Here is a 14,982-nt window from a genome sequence, read left to right on the forward strand (position 1 = left end):
CTGCCTGGAAATGGCAAATTTCAGAGTGAAACCCAAACCCGTCTGGTCAAAGTATGGCCCCTGCATGTCACTGGGCTGCTCTGCTCTTTACAAAGAGGTATTGGCTTAAAAGAGATGCAGTGGAGAAAAACAAAGATTTAACGCCAAGAAGTAGTCATTCTAACAAAGACGACAGGAACTGGGAACTTTATGTGGAGGCCACAAAATGAAAGATAAGTAAAATATTTAGTGCCAGGGATGATAACCTGCCAGCCTCAATCTCTTTGAAGACAGAATATGATAAAAAGGGAATAACTTGGGAGGCTGAGGCAGGTGGATCACTTGAGGTGAGGAGTTTGAGACGAGCCTGGACAACATGGTAACACCCTGTCTCTACTGAAAACACAAAAAAATTAGCCGAGTGTGGGGGCCTGTGCTTATAATCCTAGCTGCTCCGGAGGCTGAGGCAAGAGAATCTCTGGAACCCAGGAGGCGGAAGTTGCAGTGAGCTGAGATCAGGCCACTGCACTCCAGTCTGGGCCACCTTCTCAAAAAAGAAAAACAAAAGGAATAACTTTCTGGGGAATTTAGTTAGCTACAAGAAATAACTTCCTGTGGTTAGGCTGTGGATGCTCTATCCTTTGTCATCATTAAGAACCATGTTTACGGCTGGGCACGGTGGCTCACGCTTGTAATCCCAGCACTTTGGGAGGCCAAGGTGGCAGATCACGAGATGAGGAGATCGAGACCATCCTGGCTAACATGGTGAAACCCCGTCTCTACTAAAAATACAAAAAAAAAAAAAAAAATTAGCCGGGCATGGTGGCAGGTGCCTGTAGTCCCAGCTACTCGGGAGGCTGAGGCACGAGAATGGCGTGAACCCGGGAGGTGGAGCTTGCAGTGAGCCGAGATCACGCCACTGCACTCCAGCCTGGGTGACAGAGCAAGACTCCATCTCAAAAAAAAAAAAAAAAAAAAAGAACCATGTTTAGTTTAACTTTGGAGAGAAGCTGTGCTATTGGGAGGTGGGGGGAATGGTGGGCTTGGCTGCAAACAGCGTTCATTATTAATCTTACTGAAAAGATGACTTTGGGCAGCATTTGTCATGTCTTGATATTCTCGTCTAGAAAACTGAGAAAAATATCCAAGTGGGAAAAAGGATGATTTTGAGGATAGAATAAAATGACAGAGGCGAGTGCCTGGTGTGGGATCAGTGTGCAATAAAGGCGAGCTCTCTGCCTTCTCAGTTTGTAGAATAGTTTGCAGGACTTCTTCAGATACCTCTTTCCTTTAAGAGTTAGTTCTAGATTATGTGGAAAGAGAATGAGATTTCTGGCAAAAAAAAAAAATTGTAAAAAGAGAATACAAATAATACAAAAACTGAAGGAAAATTTCAAACAGTCATCTGTAAAAAGAAGATATAATACATGAAAACCGAAAAGCTGGATGCCACAGACCAGTGACACTGCAGTGCCACTCATAGATGAGGGGACGGAATCCTGCGACTTATGGGAAAGCCCACAGCTGGGCACGTTGCCCCCTCTCGCACTGGGTTTCCCTGTGTGCACAGGTGTCTGCACACATCACGACTGGCAGTTTGAGCAGGAGCGTTTATGTCCTCTTCTGTATCTTGAGATCCCCCTGTCTGTGACAGTTTATCTGGCTCTAACCAAGCTACAGTCACCCTAGTAACTTTACTTAATTCAATATTTTGCTGTTTTCTAAACATACAAAACATGTTCTAACAGTGAAGATTCATGATTCAGTGACTCTGCCCCAAAGCCTTAGGCTAACTTTTGCATGTGGCACAAGCTTATGAAGACACAGCTTAGGAGCAGGGTGGGGCTGGCAAGTAAAATCTAATTGGGTATGCTTTATTGAATAGGTTCATTTTGTTTAAAAAGAGGGTTTTCGGCCAGATTATAATGACAGTGATCTATTCAACTTGTGTACAAAAGTGTTTCAGGTGGCACTAATAGACTTAAAGCGCTTTGCATTCTATAGTTAGTGTACTGTTCCTCAGAGATGCAATCTTAAGCTCAGATTGGGTGCAGCTCTTCTTCTACCGGGATGTGAAGTGCAGCAATTCAGTGCTTCACATATATTGCGGCAGTAAAGTTTCTGAGCATTTTGAATATTTGTATTTCACAGCTGTCATTTCAGTGTTTCCTGGGGTTTTGTTTTACTTTTGGGGTGTTGAATAAACTCAAGCCATGCTCATTGCTGTGCAAAGTTAATCACTGCCAAAATACACCTCAGCATCACATGTCCACTTGCCCCAGGATGTTGCCAGAAGCATTGAATGTGACCTGCAGACAGAAGTGAGTTAAAAGTTTCTTTTTCTATTTTTTTGTTTTTTACTTTAGGTTCTGGGGTACATGTGCAGAATGTGCAGGTTTGTTACATATGTATACATGTGCCATGGTGGTTGGTTGCACCCATCAACCCATCATCTAGGTTTTAAACCTTACATGGCATTAGATATTTGTCCCAATGATCTCCTCCCCTTGTCCCCAACCCCCTACAGGCCCAGGTGTGTTATGTTCCCCTCCCTGTGTCCGTGTGTTCTCATTGTTCAACTCCCACTTATGGGTAAGAACATGAGGTATTTGGTTTTCTGTTCCTGTGTTAGTTTGCTGAGAATGATGGTTTCCAGCATCATCCATGTCCCTGCAAAGGACATAAACTCATTCTTTTTATGGCTGCATAGTATTCCATGGTGTGTATGTGCTATATTTTCTTTATCCAATCTATCACTGATGGGCATTTGGGTTGGTTCCAAGTCTTTGCAATTGTAAATAGTGCTGCAGTAAACATATGTGTGCATGTGTCTTTACAGTAGAATGATTTATAGTCCTTTGGGTATATACCCATTAATGGGATTGCTGGGTTAAATGGTATTTCTGGTTCTAGGTCTTTGAAGAATCGCCACACTGTCTTCCACAATGGTTGAACTAATTTACACTCCCACCAACAGAGTAAAAGTGTTCCTATTTCTCCACATCATCTCCAGTATCTGTTGTTTCCTGACTTTTTAATGATCGCCATTCTAACTGGCATGAGATGGTATCTCATTGTGGTTTTAATTTTCATTCCTCTAATGACCGGTGATGAGGGGCTTTTATTCATGTGTTTTTTGGCCTCATAAATGTCTTCTTTTGAGAAGTGTCTGTTCATATCCTCACCCACTTTTTAGGGGTTGTTTTTTTCTTGTAAATTTGTTTAAGTTCCTTGTAAATTCTGGATATTAGACCTTTGTCAAATGGATAGATTGCAAAAATTTTCTCCTTTTCTATAGATTTCCTGTTCACTCTGATGATAGTTTCTCTTGCTGTGCAGAAGCTCTTTAATTAGATCCCATTTGTCAATTTTGGCTTTTGTTGCAAATGTTTTTGGTGTTTTAGTCATGATGAAGTCTTCGCCCATGCCCCTGTCCTGAATGGTATTGTCTAGGTTTTCTTCTAGCGTTTTTTATGGTTGTAGGTTTTACGTTAAAGTCTTTAATCCATCTTGAGTTAATTTTTGTATAAGGTGTAAGGAAAGGGTCCAGTTTATGTTTTCTGCATATGGCTAGCCAGTTTTCCCAGCATCATTTATTAAATAGGGAATTCTTTCCCCATTGCAGGTTTTTGTCAGGTTTGTTGAAGATCAGATGGTTTATAAATCTGTGGTGTTATTTCTGAGGCCTCTGTTCCATTCCATTGGTCTACATATCTGTTTTGGTACCAGTACCATGCGGTTTTGGTTACTGTAGCCTTGTAGTATAGTTTGAAGTCAGGTAGGGTGATGTCTCCAGCTTTGTTCTTTTTGCTTAGGATTCTCTTGGCTATATGGGCTCTCTTTTGGTTCCATATGAAATTTAAAGTAGCTTTTTCTAGTTCTGTGAAGAAAGTCAATGGTAGCTTGATGGGAATAGCATTGAATCTATAAATTACTTTGAGTAGTATGGCCATTTTCATGATATTGATTCTTCCTATCCATGAGCATGAAATTTTTTTCCATTTGTTTGCGTCCTCTCTTACTTCCTTGAGCAGTGGTTTGTAGTTCTCCTTGAAGAGATCCTTCACGTCTCTTGTAAGTTGTATTCCTAGGTACTTTATTCTCTTTGTAGCAATTTTGAATAGGAGTTCACTCATGATTTGGCTCTCTGTTTGTCTATTATTGGTGTATAGAAATGCTTGTAATTTTTGCACCTTGATTTTGTATCCTGAACCTTTGCTGAAGTTGCTTATCAGCTTAAGGAGTTTTTGGGCTGAGATGATGGGGTTTTCTAAATATACAATCATGTCATCTGCAAACAGAGACAATTTGACTTCCTCTCTTCCTATTTGAATACGCTCTATTTCTTTCTCTTGCCTGATTGTCCTGGCCAGAACTTCAACTTCTATGTTAAATAGGAGTGGTAAGACAGGGCATCCTTGTCTTGTGCCAGTTTTCAAAAGGAATGCTTCCAGCTTTTGCCCATTCAGTATGATAATGGCTGTGGGTTTGTCATAAATAGCTCTTATTATCTTGAGATATGTTCCATCAATATCTAGTTTATAGAGAGTTTTTAGCACGAAGAGGTGTTGAATTTTATCGAAGGCCTTTTCCGCATCTATTGAGATAATCATGTGCTTTTGGTCATTGGTTCTGTTTATGTGATAGATTACATTTATTGATTTGTGAATGTTGAACCAGCCTTGCATCTCAGGGATGAAGCCAACCTGATCGTAGTGGATAAGCTTTTTGATGTGCTGCTGGATTTGGTTTGCCAGTATTTTATTGAGGATTTTCACATTGATGTTCATCAGGGATATTGGCCTGAAATTTTCTTTTTTTGCTGTGTTTCTGCCAGGTTTTGGTATCAGGTTGATGCTGGCCTCATAAAATGAGTTAGGGAGGAGTCCCTCTTTTTCTATTGCTTGGAGTAGTTTCAGAAGGAATGGTACCAGCTCTTCTTTGTACCTCTGGTAGAATTCGGTTGTGAATCTGTCTGGTCCTGGGCTTTTTTTTTTGCTTAGTAGGCTATTAATTACTGCCTTAATTTCACAACTTGTTATTGGTCTATTCAGGGATTCGACCTCTTACTGGTTTAGTCTTGGGAGGGTGTATGTGTCCAGGACTTTATCAATTTCTTCTAGATTTTCTAGTTTATTTGCATAGAGGTGTTTATAATCTTATCTGATGGTAGTTTTTATTTCTGTGGGATCAGTGGTGATATCCCCTTTATCATTTTTTATTGTGTCTACTTGCACACCTTACCACCTAGCATGAAGTAGAAGCTCAAAGTCTGAGCATTGAATGAATAGAATCAAAACCAGCTGTCAACCTCTCAATCCCCTGCTAATAATCTGTTACATTCCCTTTTTCAAGGAATTTACTCATTTATGCAATTTTAATTAGTTCTTCCAAATTTTCCCCATTCCCATCTAACATGACCTGCGTGGATATTTGTGACAGGTTGGGTTCTCCAAAACCAGGCTGCCTCAGGATGGCGGGACCTCCAGGGAGGCAGACCTTGAAGGAGTTGGTAGCCGGAGAGTGTGTGCCCTCATTCCCCACATTGGGAAGCAAATCCTTTCCTGAAGGGAGGTCTGGCAGAGCATCTCCACTGCTATTACAGTATCTTACCTATTTTATACCTTCATCCAAGGCAGAAGTGTAACTGTCTCCCAGGAGCTCATAACTTTCCATTTGTTTTTGGTGTCATATATAAGAATCCTTTGCAAAATCTAAGGTAATGAAGACTTACCTGTATGTTTTCTTTTAGTATTTCTATGATTTTAGCTCTTAAATTTGGGTCATTAATGCATTTTGAGTTAATTTTTGCACATGGTGTGAGGTACAGGTCCAATTCCATTCTTCTGTGTTGGCTATCCAGTTGTTCTATATCATTTTTTGGAAAGACTCTTCTTGCCCTCATTGAATGGTCTTGTGACAGTTGTCAAAAAATTTTTGACTATAGATTTATCAGTTTATTTCTGAACTCTCAATTCTACTGCATTGATGTCTACCTATGAATTGAAGAACAAAAAAAGATATAAGACATATAGAAAACAAAATCAATGTGACAAAAGTACCTTCTTCTCTTATCAGTAAATACTTTAAGTATGAATATACTAAACTCTTCAGTTGATACTCTTCTGTTTAGTATATTCACACTTAAAGTATTTACGGATAAGAAAAGAAGATACTTCTGTCCTTAGAATAGGCAGAGATTGGCAGAAAGAAAAAATCCACAAAATCCAACTATATGTTGTCTATAAGTGACTCACTTAAAATTCAAAGACACATATAGGTTGAAAGTGAATGAGTGAAGAAAATAAATTTTATGCAAAGAGTAACCAAAAAAGATAAGTCAAGTAAAGGTATACAGCAATTATATAATAAGAAAGCCCCCAAATATGTGAAACAAACATTGACAGAATTGTAGAAAGGAATAGTTTGAGCCTTCAATATCCCACCTTCAGTAATAGATAGAACAAATAAAGGATCAAAAAGAAAACAGATAACTTGAATGATACTATAAACTAACAAACATATCAGTAAATTCTACCCAATAATACATATGCTACCCCAAATACACATTCTTCTCAAATGCACTTGGGACCTTCTCTGGAATAGATCATATGTTAACCCACAAAACAAATCTCGATACATTTTAAGACACTGAAATAATGCAAAGTATCTTCTCTGACCACAATGAAATAAGACCAGTGAACTAGTCTGTTCATGCATTGTTATAAAGAAATACCTCAGACTGCATAATTTATAAAGAAAAGAGGTTTAATTGACTTATGGTTCTGCAGGCTGTACAAGAAGCACGATGCTGGCATCTGCTTGGCTTCTGGGGAGACCTCAGGAAACTTAACAATCATAGCAGAAGGCAAGGAGGGAGCAAGGCATCTCACACAGTGGGAGCAGGAGCAAGAAAGAGCGACAGACAAAGGTTCTGCACACTTTTAAACAGCCAGATCTCATGAGAATTTACTCATTGTCATGAGAACAGCACTAAGAGAATGGTACTAAACCATTCATGAGAAATTCTCCCCCATGATCCAACCACCCCACACCAGGCCCCACCTCCAACTCTGGGGACTAAAAATTTGACATGAGATTTGGTGGGGGCACAGGTCCAAGCCATATCAACTAGAACTCAAAAGCAGAAAGAAAATTTTAAAATTTATAAATATATAGAAATTAATCAACACACTGTTAAATAACCAAGATATCAAATAAGAAATCCCAAGAGAAATTAAGAAAATACTTAAAGGCAAATTAAAACAAAAATATAACAAACTAGAAGTTATAGGCTGCTGCAAAAGCAGTGCTTATGAATAAATTTGTAGTTGTGCATGCCTATATTAAAAAAATAAAGATTTCAAAACAACTTAACACCATAGGAGACTAAATAAATAAGAGTAAACCAAACCAAAAGAAAGCAGAAGGAAAAAATAATAGAGCAAAGTGAAATAAAATAGAGAATTAAAAAACAATAGGGAAAATTAATGAAACCAAAAGTTGTTTCTTTAAAAAGATCAACAAAATTGAGAAATTTTTAGCCAGGTTGACTAAGAAAACAGATAGAAAACAGAAGAAAGACTAACAGACTAAGAAAACAGAAGAACAAATTACTGAATCAAAAATAAAAGTGGGAACATTACTACTGACTTTACAAAAATTAAAATGATTATAGGAGAATATTATGAACAATTGCATGCTAAAAAAATTAGATCAAGAAGAAAAAATAGAAAACCTGAAATGACCTATGATACGTAAAGATTGCATCAGTAAACTAAAGCCTCCCAACAAGAAAGTCCAGATTCACATGGCTTCACTGGTGAATTCTACTCATCACTTAAAGAAGAATTAACACGGCCAAGCACGGTGGCTCACGCCTGTAATCCCAGCATTTTGGGAGGCCAAGATGGGCGGATCATGAGGTCAGGAGATTGAAACCATCCTGGCTAACATGGTGAAACCCGGTCTCTACTGAAAATACAAAAAATTAGCCGAGCGTGGAATCCCCATGTGTCAAAGGAGGGTCCTGGGAAGAGGGTAGGAGGTGATTGGTCATGGGGGTGGTTTCCCCCATGCTGTTCTCATCATAGGGAGCTCTTATGAGAGCTCATGGTTTTAAAAGTGTTTGACAGTTCCCCCTTTGCTCTCTCTGTCCTGCTGCCTTGTGAAGAAGATGCCTGCTCCCCTTTCACCTTCTGCCACGATTGTAAGTTTCTTGAGCCCTCCTCAGCTAAATGGAACTGTGAGTCAGTTATGTCTCTTTTATTTATAAATTAGCCAGTCTCAAGTAGTATCTTTATAGTAGTGTGAACATAAAGTAATACAAAGTTCTAAGAGTAATTAGACAAGAAAAAGAGATTAGAGACATCCAAAATGAAGGAAAAAGTGAAATTACCCTATTAACAGATGACATAATCATATATATATGTATAACCTTGAAAATTTACAAAAAACTATGAGAGATAATTAAAAAATTTAGCAAAATTGCAGGATACCACATTAACATACAAAAATCAGTGCACTGGAAATGAATTATATGTAAATAAAATTAAGAAAACCATTCAATTTACAATGGCATCCTAAAGAATATAATACCTAGGAAGAAATTCAATCAAGAGAGCGAAAGACTTGTACAATGACATTGTTTGACTACAAAATATTGCTTAAAGAAATTAAAGAAGACATAAGTAAATGGAAAGATATCCCATGTTCATGGATTACAAAACTTAACATTGTTAAGATGGCAATACTCTCAAAACGACTTACTGATTTGATGCAATCCTTATCAAAATTCTAATGGCCTTTCTTTGGAGAAATAGAAATACTGATTCTCAAATTTATAGGGAATTGCAAAGTACCCAGAATAGCCACACACACAGAGACATACACACAAATTCTGAAAGAGAAGACATATAATTCTAAACTTACTACAAATCTATGGTGATTGAAATAGGATAGTATTGGTATAAGGATAAATATAAAGACCCATGGAATCGAACTAAGAGCCCAAAAATAAACCCATACATCTAAGGCCAATTGATTTTCGACAAGGACACCAATAAAATTCAAACGGGAAACACAGTTTCTTCAACAAATGATGCTGGAACAGCTGGCTACCAATATGAAAAAGAATGAAGCTGGAGCTTACATCACATCATTTACAATAATTAACTCAAAATGAACCAACAACCTAAATGTGAGAGCTAAAACTATAAAACTCTTAGAAGAAAACACAGAAGTAAATCTTCATGACCTTGGATTTTGCAAGGGGTTTTTACACAGGAAGCCAAAAGCACAAGTAGCAAAAGAAAAAAATAGAAATATTGGGCTCCATCAAAACCAAAAGCTTTGTGCTTTAAAATACTTTATAAATAAAGTGAAAAGACAACCTATAGAATGGGAGAACTATTTTGTAAATCATATATTTGATAAGGGTCTGCTAGCCAGGCCATATAAATAACTCTATGATTCAATAACAAAACACAAACACCCAATTAAAAATGGGCAAAAAGCTTGAAGAGACATATCTTCATTCAGTCCTCATTACTCCAGTGCAGATCACGACAAACTCAGAGACTCAAGGAGAATGCTCCCCACATCTCTGGAGTTTGTTATCACTCCTTGCCTCTACAGCTTCCTGTGTTCTAGAGTTTAGCTTCAGAAATTCCAATTGCTTACAGTGGGGAGGGAGGCAGATCCAGTCTGGTACATCATGAGTGAAAAGAAAATCTCTAGATATGGCTTTACTGTACAGTGGAACACTGTACCATCCCTCAGAAAGAACGAGGAAGGTCTCAGTAGGGACGTTGAACAATCGCCAAGGTCTACTGCTAATTGTGAAAAAACAGGTTTCTTAAGAGTCTAGCAAAGAAGGAAAATGGAAATATATTTTCATGTTTTCTTGCATTTACATAGAGATACCGAAGAAATTTATAAAATAATGACTAAAAGTGGTTGTCTGTAGGTGCATAGGTGGAGAAGCGGGTTGTGAGGGAGGGGGAAGTAAGACTTTTCACTGTAAGCCATTTGACATTGCTTTGATATTTTGCTGTGTGTGAATGCATTATCAATTCAAAAAACTTCAAAAAATTAATGTTGCTGCTTATCCAAATGGAAAAGAATGAAAGTGAATTTCTATATTACACCAGTCTTAAACATCAATTTCAGATAGAATAAATGACTATAAAAGACAAATTCATAAAATGTTTAGAAGATTATGTAAGAAAATATCTTTACAAATTTAGAACAGAGACATTTATTATACAAGACAAGGATGTACAAATATTAAAGAAAATACTTGATAAATTAGACCACATTAAAATTTAAGAATTTAATTTTAACTTAATCAATTTAATTATGTATCTTGATCAAAAAACACAACAAAGGGTGGAAAAAAGACAAAAACTGAAAGCGAAATGTTTGTATTACATAAAACTAATAAGGAATGTATGCAGAGAAGATATAAAGAACTACAAATTATAATAAAATGGCAAACAGCCCAATAGAAAAACACAAGTGAGAGCCTTGAGCTGTCACTTAGCAGAGGAGGAAAGATGACTAGCCCATAATCATATATGCTTCACCTCAGTGGCACTGGGGCAGGGCAGATGGAGACCATGGTGACATTCCGTTTCACCTCCAGCAAATTGGCCCATCTTAAAACCAGGCTAGTGAGGGTATGCGGGAACACCAGCTCTCATCCGCTGTGTGGAAGGGCGTACATCAGCGGAATCCCTTGGAAAAGGTCTGGAATGACCTACCAAACTTGAACATGCCTATATTCTATGCGTAGTGACTCTACTGCTAGACACACACCCGGAGAAACTAGTGCTGTGTGCCAGACCTGAGCAGTAGCCCACAGTCACACTGTAACAGTTGGGAGTCCACGGGTGAGTCCACGGGTGCACAAGGAGCAGAGCTTGCAGGAAACCCAGTCGCCCCAAACTCTGACCACATCTCAGTGCATAGCATGCCTAAATAAGCTACGGGGCAGGCACACAGGGAGTCGTACACAGCAGTGGAAGTGAAGGAAACGTGAGGGCACACATCAACATAGGTGAATCGCAGCTCTCATTGAGTAAAACAGAAAGTCACAGAAAAAAAATATGGTATAAAATTCCAATTAAATAAAATATGAAAGAAACAAACACTAAAAACTACACTATGTATGTACATGATTATGTATCTACATCTATAATCTACTTATCATCCATCATTTATGCATCATCTACTTATCTATTTACCCATCACCTATCATCTATCGATCCACCTATCTCCCATCTATATATCATGTATCATCTATCTATCTATCTATCTATCTATCTATCTATCTATCATCTATCTATCATCTATCTATCATCTATCTATCTATCTATCTATCTATCATCTATCGTCTATCTATCTATCATCTATCTATCATCTCTCTATCTATCTATCTATCTATCATCTATCATCTATCTATCATCTATCTATCTATCTATCATCTATCATCTATCTATCATCTATCTATCTATCATCTATCATCTATCTATCATCTATCTATCTATCTATCATCTATCTATCTATCATCTATCATCTAACATATATCAACCATCTACCAATCCATCTTCTATGTATGTATGCATGTATATATGTATGTATCTAACATGTATCAACCATCTACCAATCCATCTATGTATATATGTATGTATGTATCTATCTACCTATCAATCATCTATGTATCTATGTATCCAATTTGTCTATGTATGTATGTATCTATCTATCTAACATGTATCCACCATCTACGAATCCATCATCTATGTATGTATGTATGTATGTATCTATCTATCTATCTATCTATCTATCATCTATCTATTATCTATCTATCTATCTATCTATCTATCTATCTATCTATCTAATCTATCCTCTAGCTAGCTGGCCATTCAGGATGGCAGTTAACCGGGCACAACAGAGCTTCTATCTATGTTAGTGGGGATATTCTATTTCTTCAGTTGTTTGGAAGATAGATGGGCATTTGTTTCACTTTTATTTGAATGGAACATGGATATTCTCTCTTTTGTGTGAAAAATATATTTCACAAATTTTCTCTGCAGGTAAGGTTTTTTTTTTCCATTTCCTTATACCACCATTTATTTTATACAAAGATGTTTTAATTAAATATTTACATACCCATAGACATAAAGAGACTGAATGTTAAGAAAAGAAAAAAAGATTAGATTGATCTCCAAGCCAGGGGAGCCGTAAACATTTGTAAAGTAACTATGACTATTTTAGCTAAGTAATAATGAACAGTTTTATTTATAAGGCAAGCTTTCCTTTCTGAATTATAAATTGTTTTCACTCAATATCTTTGAAACTCCTATGCTTAAATGGCTGTTGTAGGTGAGATTGCCCAGGAAGCCGCTTTGCTACGGTGATGACGGTTCAGGAAATTTATTTGGGAATGCTCTCAGGACCAACACCTGTGGGAAGGGAAAGCAGCAGATGAGCAGAGGGACAGGTTGGGCTTCTACGTGGTCAAAACAAAAGCCTCAGCCACCCCACAGGAAGATCTCTGGAGTGGGGGCAGCCCTTTAAAGTTGTGTGGAATCGGGGTGAGGGGGCAGGGCCCTCTTATCACAAGGACATCACTGAACTGAGGCTGCTGCAGGGACCATGGGCGGGGTGGGTCCCCTCAGCAGAGGGCAATGTCTAGAGAAAGGGCAGGTAGGGGATGGTGCTGGCAGCACTCACAGCAGTGGGGCATGAACCCCTCAGTCCTTCAGATCTCAGAGAGGCCGGGCTGTGTGTCCCAGCTCCACACCCCTATGGTAAGAACACGTGTTAAGCACCATGGAGTGTCAAGATGCATAAGGTCTGGTCCTGCCCCCAAGAAGCTCATGCTCTAGTGCCATGTGGCTGAGGGTGGGCAGAAACTATGAAAGGGGAGGATCCAGATGGAAGCTCCAGAACTGCAGCAAAGGCTTGGGAGGAGCTGGGAGCCAGCTCTCCCTGACCACAATGAAGGCAGGAGAATGAAGGCAGGCTGCAGGAACACACCTCAGGGAGGGCAGCTGCACGGTTACAGGATTTGCTCCCAAAACTCTGGCAGCCAGGGAGGAGGAGGAGGACGGGTGGTTTTCAGGTATAGGACTGGTGAGGGAAAAAGAGCTGAGGCCAGGGAGGAAGAGTCCCAGGACACACATGATCTCACTGCTGTGCTGTCTGCGACCCCCAGCCCCTGCCTCCTTTCCTCTCCATCCTCAACTGCTTCCTGCCAGCTTCTGGGTGTGGGAATCCAAGAACAGCACAGAGGGCTGAGTGAGCAGCAGAGCTGGGCATACAGGGTCGTACAGGTGGGAAATTAAATGAGGCCGGCAATCCACCAGCCGACACTGGATAGACACACTGTGATAGGTCATAGCTGACGGAATATGATTCAGGCATGAATAATTATACATAATCACGTAGCGTGACACATGCTATGATATGGTGGACCTGGAAGACATTACGGGAAAGAAACCAGCCACAAAAGACCACACATGGTACGACTGCATTTATATGAAATGTGCAGAAAAGGCAAATCCTTACAGGCAGAAAGTAGATTAGTGGTTTCCAGGGGCTGGGGCCTGGGGGAAGTGGGGAGGGACTGCGTATAGGGACAGGGTTTCTTTTGGGGGTGGTTTAAATGTTCTCAGATTGATTGTGGGGAAGGTTGCACAACTCTGGGAATGTACTAAAAACCACTGAAGTCTACACTTTAAATGGGTGAACAGTGTGGTATGTGAATTATCTCTCAGTAGAGTTGTTGCCAAAAAGAAAGTGAGGCCATGGGCATGAGGACAAGGTCCACAGTGGAGATGTAGACAAGTGGCTGAATAAACTTTTCCCATTTTCCTTTTGTTTGATCTGGTTCTCCTGGCCTATTGAGCTCTCCTTTACACAGGCAGTGCTGGGAGCCTCGTGGTGGGTGGGCATTCCCTTCTGTGCCTATTCATCTTATGTTCTCCATCGGACACCCCTCAAATTGCCTCAAAGAAATGTGGGCTCAAAATCAATCTAGGTACAGTAACAGAGGTATCAGAACATTCTTGAAAATGAAACTATAACTTTGAGACACTCCCTAGTCCCCCACTGTGAGCAGGTGCACCCAATCCATTTCATCTTGTGTGCTGTGCTTTGTCATGCTGCCTGCTGGAACCTTGCACTTCCTCCCGACACCCCTCACTCCTGGTCTGCAGCACTAACCCCCTCTGACACTCTGGGCCATTGCTGTCTGCCTCTCTCTGTCAGAATGCCAGGCATGGGCTGAGAGCAGGTGGCACTGCCTGGCACAGGGCAGGGGGCTCAGCAAATTCTTGCTGAGGGGATGAATAAATTCCACATCTCAGTGTCCCTGAAAACGACATTTCCCACATGCCTTGACGGATGCTGCAGACAAATCAAGGTAACACTGCTGTGGCCTGGAGGCCACTCATGTCTGCACAGAAGAAAGAGGAACAGTATCATAAACCCATGACGGCACTGCCTGTTAGGTGTTTTCGTGCACAGTAATTTATGATCTGTACCATTAATTTAAAAAAAGCTACTCTACCTACTGGAATATACAATAGGAACCTTGTAAGTTGTATAATGCTGGTCTGGGGATCTCTTTTTTATTCCGCCTACATTTATTGAGCATTTACTATGCCCCAGATGTTCATTATCTCATTTAATCTTCACAACATAATGTGATAAATACACTAATATAAACCCCATTTTTGAGACGAGAAAACTGAGACTGAAGGTTAGGAGAATTTTTCTGGATTCCATAGCCAGTAAGGATCGGAGACAGGGTAATCCAGGTCTCTCTGCAGTTTGGAAGGAGGAGATCACACTTCTCATTGTGCAGCTCGCCATCTCCATGCTCCATGCTCCAGGCATCTCAGCACTAAGTCAGGAGCCCTCCGTGTTCCCGGGCATCCCACTGCGCTGCAGCTCCAGCACATCTGCACAGGGGTCAGTGCCCTCACCTGCAGCCTG

The 14,982-nt window shown here is 39.7% G+C and overlaps 1 long non-coding RNA gene across 1 annotated transcript in view; it reads right to left on the minus strand.

Annotated features, from left to right (window-relative positions):
• Positions 1-14,982, minus strand: part of LOC101179141 — a 152,168-nt gene that overhangs the window by 23,527 nt on the left and 113,659 nt on the right. The window lies entirely within an intron of this gene.

Source organism: Nomascus leucogenys, chromosome 8, assembly GCF_006542625.1.
Source record: "Nomascus leucogenys isolate Asia chromosome 8, Asia_NLE_v1, whole genome shotgun sequence".
Classification (NCBI taxonomy): Eukaryota; Metazoa; Chordata; class Mammalia; order Primates; family Hylobatidae; genus Nomascus; species Nomascus leucogenys.